This window comes from Coffea arabica, chromosome 3e, assembly GCF_036785885.1.
Source record: "Coffea arabica cultivar ET-39 chromosome 3e, Coffea Arabica ET-39 HiFi, whole genome shotgun sequence".
Lineage (NCBI taxonomy): Eukaryota > Viridiplantae > Streptophyta > Magnoliopsida > Gentianales > Rubiaceae > Coffea > Coffea arabica.
This window is the reverse complement of record NC_092315.1, coordinates 9,270,903-9,285,847: the sequence shown is the minus strand read 5'-3', so window position 1 is coordinate 9,285,847 and position 14,945 is coordinate 9,270,903. Positions and strand designations below refer to the sequence as shown.

The following is a 14,945-nucleotide window of genomic DNA, read 5'->3' as shown; positions in this document are numbered from 1 at the left end:
CAGACTGGACCTACCGATGTATTCAAGGAAATCAAGATGCAAATCCCTGAGTTCAAAGGACGGTCCGATCCCGAGGCCTTTCTCGAATGGTTATCCAAGATCGAAATGGTATTTTCTTGCTAAAACTACACCGAGGTGCAAAAGGTGCAATTGGCCACCATGGAATTTACTGAGTACGCTGTGGTTTGGTGGGATCAAATCAAGAAGTCTAGAAGGAGAAATGGTCTACCTGAGCTCGTTCCATGGCCCGAGCTTCGAGCCATGATGCGCACCCGCTTTGTACCTGGACATTACACTAGGGATTTGTACCACCGATTACAAACCTTAGTTCAGGGCAACCGGAGTGTGGATGAGTACCACAAGGAGATGGAGATCCTAATGCTTAGAGTGGATGTACAGGAGGATCCTGAAGCCACCATGGCGAGATTCTTGAGCGGGTTACGACCCGATATTGCTGAACGAGTGGAACTTCAACATTATATGGAGTTGCATGAGCTTGTAGACAAGGCTATTAAGGTCGAGCAAAGGCTCAAGAGGAGGGGTACCACTCGATCGAATTTCGGCAATACCACCTACTCTACCAACCGCCCATTCCAATCAAGAAATGATTCTCGGCCTTCACCAAATGCTCATACTCCAAAGCCGAGATTCGAGGGAGGTAAGGTGGGCAACCCTAGTTTTAGTAAGCCGCCCTCTTCTACTTCAAAATTCGAGGAGCCTAGGGCACAAACTAGGGCTCGTGATACTCGATGCTTCAAATGTCAAGGTAGAGGCCATATTGCTAGTCAATGTCCCAATCAAAGGACTATGATTATGATGCAAAATGACGAGATCGTGAGTGAGGATGAAACCGAGTACGAAGGCATGCCACCCCTTGAAGGAGGTAGTGATGGTGAGTCACCAAATGAAGAGGAGTTTAGTGCACCCGAGGGTCACTTTAGGACCGCCTTGGTTGCAAGGAGAGCATTGACGGCACGTGTTAAGGAGGACGAGCTTCAACGGGAGAACATTTTCTACACTAGGTGCTTCGTTAATCAAGCACTTTGTAGTGTGATTATTGATAGTGGGAGCTGTACAAATGTGGCTAGTTCACTCATGGTGGACAACTTGAAGCTGCCTACGAGGGATCACCCGCGACCCTACAAACTCCAATGGCTCAACAATTCTGGGGAGGTTCGAGTAACCAAACAGGCTCTTATATCCTTTCAAATTCATAAATATACTGATGAAGTATTATGTGATGTAGTTCCTATGCAGGCTAGTCACATTATACTAGGTAGGCCATGGCAGTTTGACAGGCAGGTAACTTTTGATGGTGTGACTAACAAGTATAGTTTCTTGTATAATAGTAAGAAAGTCACCCTAGCTCCCCTTTCTCCAAAACAAGTGCATGAGGACCAATTGAAATTGCAACAAGAGTTTGAGAAGTATAGTGCAAAAAAGAAAGAAAATGAGAAAGTCGAGGCAAAAAAAAAGAGGAAAAAGGCTTTAGATAACTCGGCAAGTGAGGTAAAACCCGAGGGAAAACAAATGCTCCTGATAAAAGCCAAGAAAGTGAGGAAGTTAATGAGGGATGAGCAACCGCTTCTTATGCTTGTTAGTAAAGAAATAGCTCAGAATGTGCATGACCTTGATACTAACTTACCGCTGGAGGTTAAGTCTCTTTTGCAGGAATATGCTGATATCTTTCCTGATGACGTACCAAGTGGATTACCACCGCTTAGAGGCATTGAGCACCAAATAGACTTCGTCCCTGGAGCGTCGTTGCCAAATCGCCCAGCTTACAAGAGCAACCCGGAGGAAACTAAGGAGCTGCAAAGGCAAGTGGACGACTTGCTTGGCAAAGGATGGGCACGTGAGAACTTAAGCCCGTGCGCTGTCCCAGTCATTTTGGTGCCTAAGAAAGATGGTACGTGGAGAATGTGCACTGATTGTAGAGCCGTAAATGCCATCACGGTAAAGTATCGCCACCCTATACCTCGCTTAGATGACATGCTTGATGAGTTGCATGGGGCTGTGTTCTTTACCAAAATTGATCTCAAAAGTGGGTACCATCAAATTAGGATAAAGGAGGGGGACGAATGGAAAACTGCCTTCAAAACTAAGTATGGATTGTATGAGTAGTTAGTGATGCCTTTTGGGCTAACTAATGCACCTAGCACCTTCATGAGGTTAATGAACCATGTTTTGCGTCCATTCTTAGGGAAATTCGTGGTAGTTTACTTTGACGATATCCTAATTTATAGCAAATCTTATGATGAACACCTAGAGCATATTAGGGCTGTTATAGATGTACTTCGACGAGAGAAGCTCTATGCCAATCTCAAGAAGTGCAATTTTTGCACTAATGAGCTTGTGTTTCTAGGGTTTGTTATAAGTGCGCAGGGAATGAAGGTGGATGACCAAAAGGTGAAAGCTATCCAAGAGTGGCCAACACCAAGATCGGTGGGTGATGTTCGGAGCTTCCATGGACTTGCGGGTTTCTATAGGAGATTTGTGAGGGACTTTAGCACCATTGTTGCACCCTTGACCGAGTTGATCAAGAAGAATGAGAACTTCCATTGGGGAGATTCTCAAGAACAAGCCTTTCGCGCTTTAAAGCACAAACTCACACATGCACCTGTACTTGCTTTACCTGACTTTTCTAAGACATTTGAAATTGATTGTGATGCTTCAGGTATTGGAGTTGGAGCTGTGTTGAACCAAGGAGGAAGACCTATTGCCTACTTTAGTGAGAAACTCAATGGGGCTGCACTGAACTACTCAACTTATGATAAAGAGTTATACGCCCTCATTCGAGCACTACAAGTTTGGCAGCACTACTTAAGGCCAAAGGAATTCGTAATACACACTGATCATGAGTCCCTTAAATACCTTAAGGCCCAGCACACCTTGAGCAAAAAGCATGCAAGGTGGATCGCATTCGTGGAGTCCTTTCTGTACGTGATTAAATACAAGGCTGGTAAGTCTAATGTGGTTGCGGATGCACTCTCACGAAGGTACTCCCTACTCACTTCCTTAGAAGCTAAGTTGTTAGGGTTTGAGCTGATTAAAGACATCTATGCACAAGATAGTGATTTCGGTGAACTTTACCTTTCTTGCAAACACACTGGGCAAGGTAAATTCTTCATTTTCAATGGTTACTTGTTTTATGCCAATCGGCTTTGCATCCCACATGGATCCATCCGCGAACTTTTGGTACGAGAATCCCATTCGGGTGGCCTTATAGGACATTTTGGGGTTGATAAGACTCTTGCCATACTGCAGGAGCACTTCTATTGGCCACACATGAGGAGAGATGTTGCACGGGTGGTGAAGCGATGCTTAGCTTGTAAGAAAGCTAAATCCAAGGTACACCCGTATGGCCTTTACACCCCGTTGCCTATTTCTAGTGCACCATGGATTGACATTTCTATGGATTTTATACTTGGTTTGCCTAGATCCAAGTATGGCCATGACTCCATTTATGTGGTTGTTGATAGATTCTCTAAAATGGCACATTTCATTGCTTGTCATAAAACGGATGATGCATCTCATATTGCTAATTTGTTCTTTAAAGAGATTGTGAGATTGCATGACATTCCTAGGACCATTGTATCTGATAGAGATGTTAAATTTCTAAGCTATTTTTGGAAGACACTCTGGTCTAAGTTAGGCACCAAATTGCTATTCTCTACTGCTAGCCACCCCCAAACTGATGGTCAAACCGAGGTGGTAAATCGTACATTAGGTACCTTGTTGCGTGCCATCATAAAAAAGAACTTGAAATCTTGGAAAGAGTGTTTACCTCATGTTGAGTTTGCTTATAATAGGGCTATCCATTCTACTACTGGTTTCTCTCCATTTGAATGTGTTTATGGTTTTAATCCGCTAACACCACTTGATCTAGTGCCATTACCTAGTAATGAGCGCGCACATTTAAATGGTAAGAAACGTGCAGAGTTTGTTAAGCAACTGCATGAGAAAGTCAGGGCTAACATTGAGAGGAGAACTGCTCAATATGTCAAGCAAGCTAACAAAGGTCGCCAAAAGTTGATTTTTGAGCCTGGCGATTGGGTATGGTTGCACATGCGCAAAGAACGATTTCCTGTTCAAAGGAGGAACAAATTACAACCACAGGGTGATGGACCTTTTCAAGTGTTGGAGCGCATCAATGACAACGCCTATAAACTTGACCTTCCTGGTGAGTATGGAGTTAGTGCTACATTTAATGTTTCTGACTTAGCTCCTTTTGATGCAGATGATGCGTTTGATTTGAGGGCAAATCCTTCTCAAGAGAAGGGGAATGATAGCATTATGGTACGTGGGCAGGCCAACAATGGCTCGAATAATCGAGGAGCTGAGGATCACGTGCACGCCCCAAGTGGACCCATTACTAGGGCTCGCGCAAAGAAACTTCGTGAGCAACTCAATGTACTTATTCAGGCCATACACAAGTCCTTTGAAGGATTCATACACTCAAGTGAAGGTGGTCGCGGTCCGATAATGAGCATTGAAGCTACACCTGAGGATTAGGGTTTTTTTGCCAAACCCTAATTTCCATTTTAGCATCATAGTTAGTTATTTCCACATCAGTTGATTAGATTGAATAATTGGCTAAGTGCATATTGCACGTAGAATCGCCAAAGGTAGGATTGCTAATTTACTCATTATTATTTGCTAGAGTGGGCTGTCTAGGAAGGAAAGCCCACGTGAGGCCCAACCCATCGGGGGGTTAAGCCTCCCTTATTAGGGCCCATATCCACTGCACCCTTAGTCCATTTTCTTACTAGATTAGGGTTTTCACTTGTAGCCTATATAAGGCACCATATTACATCAATAAAGGGTAGACATTTTTATCATAAAAATACTTGAGAGAATTTTCTCCATAGCTTTCGAGCAACCCTTGAACAACTTAGAGTTTAACTCTTGTGTTCTTGTTTGGCTTATCAATTCAAGAACCACACTTGAATTGTGGCGCCTCCTACACTTGCTTGAGGTTCGCTAATTCGTTTGATTACGGGTTGAGATAATATCAACAAGTTCGTAGTCACGGGGATTAGAGGGGTCGTAGGGTTTCCGCTGCTACCGTTCCTTGCGTTCGAAGTCAAATCCAACAAGTGATCTTGGGTCGCGAATCTTCTCACCAACAAGATTCGTATCAGTGATGCCAACACTGCAGTTTGATCAATGAATTCCTGTAAGCACATAGGATCGATTGTAGTAATAAATTACCTATAGTATTCCAAAATAGAATCTATACGGACGAGTTAATTTTCTCTACTTTAATTATTCTAGACAAATAATAAAATTCAAATTCATAGGGGTTTCAATCTATAACTAAAAAAAATGAACAAATAATCAAGGCAAATTAAATAGAGTTGAGAAAATGGTTGGCAAGAGTCTAGGGTTTTAGATTTTTATACAAAATTTAAATTAATCATCCCATTATTTTTCTCAACATGCCAACAATGTATTACACGCAAATACCTTAGATTATCTCTGGATATATCTAAGTTATGCTTAATTAAATCGCATGTCTCTCTCGAGATCACAAGTATTTAATTAAACCCTTTAAGATCTTAGGTGATATAATTACGTCATACAACTGCTAACCTACTCTCATAATTAGATTAAATATGTTTATTTATCTAGTGCACGGTTGTATATCCCTTTTTAGTTTAATACAAGCACTAAGGGCATGTCTATAGTGGCCAATCACAAACATGCAATTAAATCAAAAATAAATAAATCAAGACAAAAGTAAAGAATTTAACTAAGATAAGTAATCAAATCTCCTTCATAAAACTCTAAGCCTAGAAAATTGAGCCCAACATATTCATAATTAAAACCAAGAATTCAAAGAAAAGATACAAGTAAGAAGATAAAGTAAAGAAAACTTCTCAATTTTCTATGCTTTGGTCCCCGTCTTGATCTTCCTTTTTTATTCTTCCACGCTTCATCCTTGATCTATCATGAAAAGAAGATGTAAAAAGGATGAAATAATGTAGCCTAATATTTTCTGACCTCCAAAAACGTCCTAGATAGCGCTTATTTATAGTTTCTTAAAGTAGTATCTCAAATGGGATAGGATTGGGTTTATTGGAACTAAAAAATAACATTTTCGTATATTTTTTCAATAAAGTCCAGCCCAAAGTTTGGCACCGAACATTAGGATTATAGGAAGCTCGGCCTGAAGACCGAATGCATAGTCGGCGTCGGTTATAACAGAGCCATGAATGGATCACTATAGATCTACACATGGATCATATTTGAAGCCAAAAAAACTCGATCAAAGAGGCTGAATCAACTCTTGCAAACATGAAAGTTGTAGTCCTTTAAATTAGCTTTCCCATGCCATAACAATCATATCATTTGGAGATCTGGACACTAAGATATGTCTAAAATACTGAAAACTAATCAGAAGAGCATCACAACAAAACTGTATTTTAGTATTTTGGATTGTTTGTTATGAAAACATGAGAACTGGACTTTGATATCTCATAAAAGTTGTAGATCTTTCTCTTACTTCAAAGTGAATCAAGAATTATATCAATCCAATTTGTGTAACTCAAGTTATTGCTAAAATAATGAAACATGTCAATCCAGTCAAACCCCTTACTCTTCAGGTTTTCTTCTTCCATTGCTTCTTCGCCATATTTTTGTCTATTTTCTGTCCAGTCAAGATTTTCACTTATTAGACCATTATAATAACAAAATAAAGTAGTTTCCATTCAAAATAAAGCTCAAATAACATAATTAACTAGCAACTTATACATATAAATACACTACATTTTATACCCTATCACATTTTTCCATCGAAAGTTGAAAATTCACCATTCTCACAACAAAATCTTAAGTCTCACAAACTCTGAGGATGTAAGGCTTTACAGACTGTGAAAATGTGAAGAGGGAAGTAGTTGGATATTATTAGCAATCATTTTCTAAACATGGTTCCTTCTCTGAAACTATGGAGCATAGGTTATCCAAGATTATTAAAAATAGATTAACCAAAAAGCAAGGGGCAAAGTTGATTCAGAAAATTACTAACTTAGAGATTCAGCAATCTTTATTCAGTATGAAAGAAGGTACTTCACCAGAGCCTGATGCTTTCACTGTGGATTTTTTCAATAAAAATTGATGAATATTAGGTGCTGGTTTGATTAATTCTATATAGTACTGTTTTCATACTCAGCATATGGCTATAGGATTGAATAGCACAATCATCACTTTGGTTCCCAAGATAGTTTAACCTGTGGGAATGAAGGAATATGGTCTTGTTGCTTGTTGCAATGCACTCTAAGAAATATATTCTAATTTCTAGGGTGCTTACTGAATTATTTAAACAAATTTTGGAAGGTCTGATATCTAAGAGGCAAAGTGCCTTTTTAAAAGGTTGAAATATTTCAGATAATGTCCTATTGATGCATGAGTTGGTGAGAAATTATCATAAGAAAGGGAGAAAAGCAAGATGTGTTATGAAAGTTGACATCACGAAAGCATATGATACAGTTAGATGGCTGTTTCTTTTTCACGGTTCTCAAACTTATGAACTTCTCCTCTACCTTATTTATTGCGCAAAAAACTGTGCTATGACTACTAGATTCTCTCTCAACCTAAATGGCTTCCTTGTTGGCTAATTTGCAAGTTGTAGAGGGTTGAGGCAAGGACATTTTTTATCTACTCACCTTTGTCTTGGTAGTAATGGAAGCGTTTTCTCAGATTATGGATGCAAACATTGAAGAGATGGGGTTTGAATACCACCCCAGATGTTCAGAGATGAAATCATACCATATTTCCTTTGTTGATGATTTGTTCATTATGGCTATTCCATCTCATAAATCCTTGACGAGATTTATACTTGCACTCTAATTTTTAAACCTAATTCCCTTGTTAACGGATCGTGTATTGTAGTACAAAGGAAATAAGGTCGAATCCCACGAGAATCACTCTCAACTGCTAAGGTTTTTTGCTCACTTTATTATCTAAACTACTCAAGAATTTTAACTAAGTGAAACCATCAAAAGCTAAAATAATGCAAGGCAAATTAACAACTTGAAGAAACTCAACTAAAGACAAATGTCCTAGGGTATAGATTCCACTAAATGTACCTAACTATGGATGAAATAGCCAATTATCACTCATGGTTTTGTCTTGCTAAGGATGTATTTCACTCAAGTCTTCAGAACTCGTTCTCGCCAATGAACTGAACTTAGCCAACACTATACTTTCCTTACTCTCATGGTGAAATCTAAAGTGAAGACTTAATCTAGATCTAGAAAATGCCAAAAATATCCACCTAAGTGTACCATTATTTTCGTGTGTCTACTCATTAGGTTTACCTATTCTATTTCATCATTGTTAATTATTCTCATAGATTAACAACAGCTATAATGGTTTGTAAATGGTGATTAAGCAGTTACAAGTGTTAAAGTAAAAATAAATGAACTAGCAAGTACAAGATATAGCAATAATCAATTTTATTCAACCATAATCAAGGCACAAATAGCTTCATCTACCCCTAAAACAAGAAGATTTAGCGAGACATAGTAGATTTAATAATAAAACTCATGTCTTCAATGTAACTAAGAATTAATGGCACAACAAAGAGAGTAAAGAGAAAGAAATACTTATTCAAGTGAAGAAACAAGATCTTCAAGTTTCATCATTTTCATTGCCATAAAAAATACATTGTTCATCAAGAGTTCTTCAAGTTTTTGAAGAGAAAAAGAAAATTAGATCTAAAACTATCAGTAAGCTAAAACTAAAAAAAAAGAGAAGAAAAAGCTCTCTCTTTTGTCAAGAACTAATCTCCCTCTCCAATAACATGTTTCTTCCTTGTTAAGAGTCAACAAAAGAAACTCTTAGATCCTCCAAAAGTTGGTACAAAATGTCTTTTTGTGTCTTGTCCACAAAAAAAAAAGAAAGAAAAACCATGCAAGTTGGTGAGTTGCAGCTACCATGAATTCCTGGATCAAATCCCTCGAGGGATTCTCCCAGGGATTGTGCAGAACAAATGATTTGCTACGAAATGATTCACTGGCCACAAACTGTGGGAGAAACTGCAGGCGGATTCTCCCGCGGTTTCTCTCTAGTTTTTTTTCTTCTTTGTTTCCTTCTTTCTTTCTTCCAAGCTTCATGCTTTCCTTGCACCATTTCTTTTAGCCATTGTTGTGACTCCTCAAGCTTCTCATCCCAGCTCATTGCACGTCCAATTAAGCTTAATCATTTTTCCTACAAAACAAAAGAAATTTGCAAGTGAAATGATAAAATCACAACTAATCCATTAATCACTTAAGGTGCAAATTAGTGACATAAAATGGATAATTTATACCAATTAATCTTACAAATAGACTCAAAATCGATATGAGATTCAGGCCACTTTGAAAGAATTCTCTGAGATGTCGAGTCTTCAACCAAACCTGGCTAAATCAGAGATTTTTGCAGCCGGTGTATCTAACTAGCAATGTGTGAAGTTGAATGAAGCTGTGGGGATTCGCTTGGGACACTTGCTAGTTTGATACCTAAGTGTTCCTTTAATATCTACTAGGCCAAGTGCTATTGACTGCTAGCCTATTCTTGATAAAATAGGGGCTATAATTAAAAGTTGGGCAGCTTGGAAACTCTCTTATGGAGGAAGGCTCATTTTACTTGAATTTATACTTAATAGCCTTTTCGTTTATTTGTCCTCCTCAAGTTGTCTGTTGCAAAGGTGGAGAGTATTTTGAATGCCTTTCTATGGTCTGGAGTGGAGCTAAGGAGTGAGGACACATGCAAAAGTTATTTGGGTAGAAGTTTGTAAACCAAAGTATGAAGGAGGTCTGGGATTGACATATTTCAAACTATGGAATAGAGCTTGATGTGCATGGGGCATACAAAATTAAACTCAATACGTAGTCAAATTTTACATTTATAAATTTTTAAATACCCTACACAAGTTTTGACCGAGATAACTTTATTCCTTTGCAATCCTATAGATATGAGAAAGAGTAGCACTTTCCAAACATTAAGACTAACAATTTTTGGTCGCATCATTACCAATCTGAATATATAGCTAGATCAAGTTAACTTTGGGCCAAAGCTTTTTAAATTCATTAGCTTTTGGATGTAGCATGAGTTTTTTGATGTCCTGTTGGATTCTTGGCAAGCTGATCCTGGAGTGTTAATAAATCCCATACAGCTTATCTGTTTTGAACTAAAACAGCTTATGGGTAAGCTTCAAGAGCTGAATAAAAGAGACTATAACCACATCTCTGGTGGAGTATATTGTTTTTGAGTCAATTTGTGAAGTTAAATGGTGCAAGTTGCTTATTTTAGTCTTTGATTTGCACCTTAAGTTGATAGATGAATTAACTATGATTTTGTCATTTTACTCGCAAAATCTCTTTGTTTTGTAGGGTAAAATGAACAAGATCAATTGGAAGTGAAATGGTGGACTAACAAAGCGATGATTAGAAACTTGAGAAATTACAACAGTAGTTAAAAGATGTGGTGCAACTCAAGAACTTGAAAGGATGAAAGAAGAAAAGAATCTAAAATTGGGGTTTATGTTGTAATCTAGGAATCTGCATATAGGGTAATGCATAATTTATTGAAGATTGAACTATTTGAGTGCGTACGAATAGGAAATTATTTGGAATAATATTTTGGAATAACATCGTAACACTCTTTGTGATATGATAGATATGAGATTAAAAAGGTGGCTAGAAAGATAAAAAGATAATTAGAAAACGGATTTATGATGCAATTAAATTTTTTTTTTTATTGTTGCAAATAACTTCATATCCAAACAAAGATGTTTTCCTGATCCTTGTGTCCTTTTTATTTGTCTATGCTTTTAGTAACTCGGCATATACTCTCCTTGTTAGAGTTCTTTTTCTGGTAAATCTTGCAATAGGACTTCAGTAATTTGTTTTCTTCAAAGAGGGAATCTTTAGTTCACTAATTTATGAATTTATAACTTTTTACTTCTTTAAATTTTTATAGTAAACTCATAATAAATAATAACAACATTTATAATGTTCAAAATAAGGAGGATAACCAAAGATTTTAATATATTCTTTATCGTTTTATTGATAGACTTAAGCTAAACTCAAAATCATATATTTGTAAAACCTCTACAGGCTTAGCTGCAGTGATATTACATTGAATTTAGAAGGTAACTATAAGGACTTTTGGGGCTTTTCACCAACCGTGTTGGGGACATTTAGGAACTTTTTGGAATTGTGTTGACCAAAATTTATATTGAGAAAGCAAAATCATATACAGACTATGAATGAGGATGCAAGCTGAGGAGAGCTTTTATAAGGATAAATCGAGAGTCAAATGGTTGAAAGAGGGTGATGCCAACACTGCATTTTGATCAATGAATTCCTGTAAGCACATAGGATCGATTGTAGTAATAAATTACCTGTAGTATTCCAAAATAGAATCTAGATGAACGAGTTAATTTTCTCTACTTTAATTATTCTAGACAAATAATAAAATTCAAATTCATAGGGGTTTCAATCTATAACTAAAAAAAATGAACAAATAATCAAGGCAAATTAAATAGAGTTGAGAAAATGGTTTGCAAGAGTCTAGGGTTTTAGATTTTTATGCAAAATTTAAATTAATCATCCCATTATTTTTCCCAACATGCCAACAATGTATTACACGCAAATACCTTAGATTATCTCTAGATATACCTAAGTTATGCTTAATTAAATCGCATGTCTCTCTCGATATCATAAGTATTTAATTAAACCCTTTAAGATCTTAGGTGATATAATTACGTCATACAACTGCTAACTTACTCTCATAATTAGATTAAATATGTTTATTTATCTAGTGCACGGTTGTATATCTCTTTTTAGTTTAATACAAGCACTAAGGGCATGTCTATAGTGGCCAATCACAAACATGCAATCACAAATTTTACCTAGAAAATTTAGTGTCATTTAATTAATTTAAATGTTCAATTTTTATTATGAAACAGTCTAAATATATTAAGATATGATTCCATTAATATGAAGTACTGATAGTCAAATTACAGACATCAAAATTACATGTTTAATGTTCTTTCCAGGTTTGCTGGGTTTTGGGGACATTAAATGTTAAAATATCCAAAATTAAAAGTTAAAATATCCTCAAAGCCCATTACATCCACCTGCATTGAGAACCAAAGGGAAATTACCAGGTGGTCTTTAATTTTTAATTTGGGGTTTTAAGCTGGATGCCTAAGAAATGCAGCCTGAGCTTGGACAGAAGTTAACAGGTCGAGTGAGAGTAACCAAAAATTATGAATGGGTCGTAGTCAAGCTTTCATTGACTAAAAAGACGTTTACATAACCCTACCAAACCCATTAATTAAATGGGGTTTTATGGTCCACCTATCTGCACCTGGTACCTAATTAAATTCAGGCAACCACTTGACCCGCCCATTTGGACTGCCCTCATCCACAAAATAGTGATCTTACTTTCAGGATAAAGAAGGCTGCATACTTTATATCTCAAGAAAAATGCTTTTTAAAAAAAAAATATATATCTACCACGTTATCATTATATACATTAGTAGATTTAATTTGGATACATGGCACATCATCCTAATTTAAATTTGAATGTAGCCTCGTTAACACACACACACACACACATATATATATATACTAGGGGAAAATTTTTTATTTAGTATTAAGTAAAGATAGTTAATAATTATTATTTAGTATTTTGTAGCATAAGAATTGAAGTATGACAATTTTATTATGTGATATTAAATAGAAAAATCATAAATTACATATTGAGTGAAAAAAATAATATGCAACAAAATATAATTATAAAATACGATTAATCACTTTGCGTCTAATCTAATAGAATAAAAGATCTACTTATATCTACTCATGCATTTTAGGGATGTTAAATTTTGTCGTTAAGTTTGAATTTGATCTTGATTTGAGGGCAGTCTACCTCATTATCTTGTCATATAAGTGAGATTTGAAAAATTAGCATACTTGAAGAAATCATTGCTAGTGGAATTTCGGTTCTTGCAAGCCAAATTCTTGGATTTATATTGATTCCAATGACATATCATCATGAAAGCTCCACATTGACAAATCAATTAATTATGATTTATTGTATGATTTAGGACATATAGCAAAGCATCTCTTTCTCGATAGGGGTTACAATCACAAAACATCAGTTTTTGACCTAGTTGCAAAGATATACAATAACTAACACGCTAATCTAGATGAATAATTACCTCAAAAAAGTACTAAAACATCTTAACCCACTCAATTCAAGAAAAAAATTAAAAGTAATGAAGTACATACTTTAGATTTGCAGCCAAATAGTTTTAAGTAGATAGTTAAACATATTGGCAAATCAAATGAAGTGAAAAATTGCCTAAATGGAATGATAAAAAAAGTAGCAAATGATTTGAAAATTATCGTAACTAATAGTTAAAACAACAAAAGAAGTAGATGCAATCTATTAATGAAAAAATTTATGATGACAAACTTATTCTAAACCACAAATAACAATTAATAAATGCGATCTCCTCCCTATCAAGCCTATCTAACATGGGCAATTGAATTAAAACACTAAAAAAAGTATTGCACATACAACTTACAAGATTGCAAATTTCTTACAACCAAAAAAGTAGATTAGCTAAAGAAAACAAACCTATTGAGAAAGATGTTGCAAAATGGGAAAGAGTAGTAGCTAATATAGCAACATCTGAATTCAATAGACTACATGATTGTAGTGGAACAAAGTTATAGGTAAATGAAATGAATTTGGATAGATGGGGGTTACTATGGTAACGGCCAAGAAACCAAACTTGTGTCTTAACATCTATATATCATAAGTTTGCAAATAACTGTTGAGAAAGGCTTTAAGAAATTAAGAGACGTAGATGTTAATACAATTAAATGATTAAAAGGATTTTTATGTAATTTCACTAAAACACAAGCTGAATTCAATTGTACCGAATAATTAATTGAATATCGAATACTGTCACATGTTAAACTTACTCATAGCTTTAAATGTCTGAGAGGACATTTAAGTAATTATAAAAAAAAACCAAATCAGTTATAATGATTCATATTAAATATTCCAATTTCACCTCAAATACTCTCATATTTCCAAAATAGCCCCATCCTTGGGATTGAAATCTTTGCCCTAAATTCATTCTTATATAGTATAAGGATATATACATATGTTTTTTTTAGTGTAAGTAGGAGGACTCGAACCCGAGACCTTCGCTTGCACTTCTTTCCCCTGTATCACCCAACCCATCCCTCTCCCCTATACGTATGTATATATATGCATGTGTGTATATATATGTATGTATGTATGTATGTGTGTGTGCAACAATCCAACCCTTTCTTTCTTCTTTTTTTCCCTTCTTTTTCTTCTTCTGCTTCGTAATTATCATTAGGCACAAATCATACGAGTAATCAACCATGTTTTTTCTAAATCCAATTTTATTCTTGTTGATAATCGTAGTCCCCTTTTTAATCTTTATATTCTTGTCCAGAACATCCATCCTGCATATCGTGAACAATTGGTGGCGGAGTTTAGCTGACAAATTTTACGTGTACCAGTTGTACAGAGATCCAAAAACGGAAATTTAGCTATGGCCTGCATATGAATTCCCAGTGACACTTTTGATCACTCGTCGTCTTGCCACATTCAACCGCTGATGGGTCAAGAAACAACTTTTTGTTAACTCGCTGGCCTGAACAGTCTTCATATTTATGAAGAACATCCAAAATATACTTCAAAGAAGAACCAAAACGTCATCGGCTTGTGTTACTCCCAATGTATCAACTAATCTTTCATTTCTTTTTAATGTTTGGATTCATCTTAAGTAATACTTAACTAGTTATCAGACTTCATAACTAGTCATGAATATAGTACCTAGCTGACATGCAAAACTCAGGGATTGATAGTTGCTTGCAGGTAATAGAGAAACAAAATACACAGATACA

The 14,945-nt window shown here is 36.1% G+C and overlaps 1 pseudogene; it reads left to right on the top strand.

The window, feature by feature from the left end:
• Positions 1 to 159: 159 nt before the first annotated feature.
• On the top strand, positions 160 to 4,515 carry LOC140038354 (uncharacterized; annotated as a pseudogene).
• The last annotated feature ends 10,430 nt before the right edge of the window (positions 4,516 to 14,945 follow it).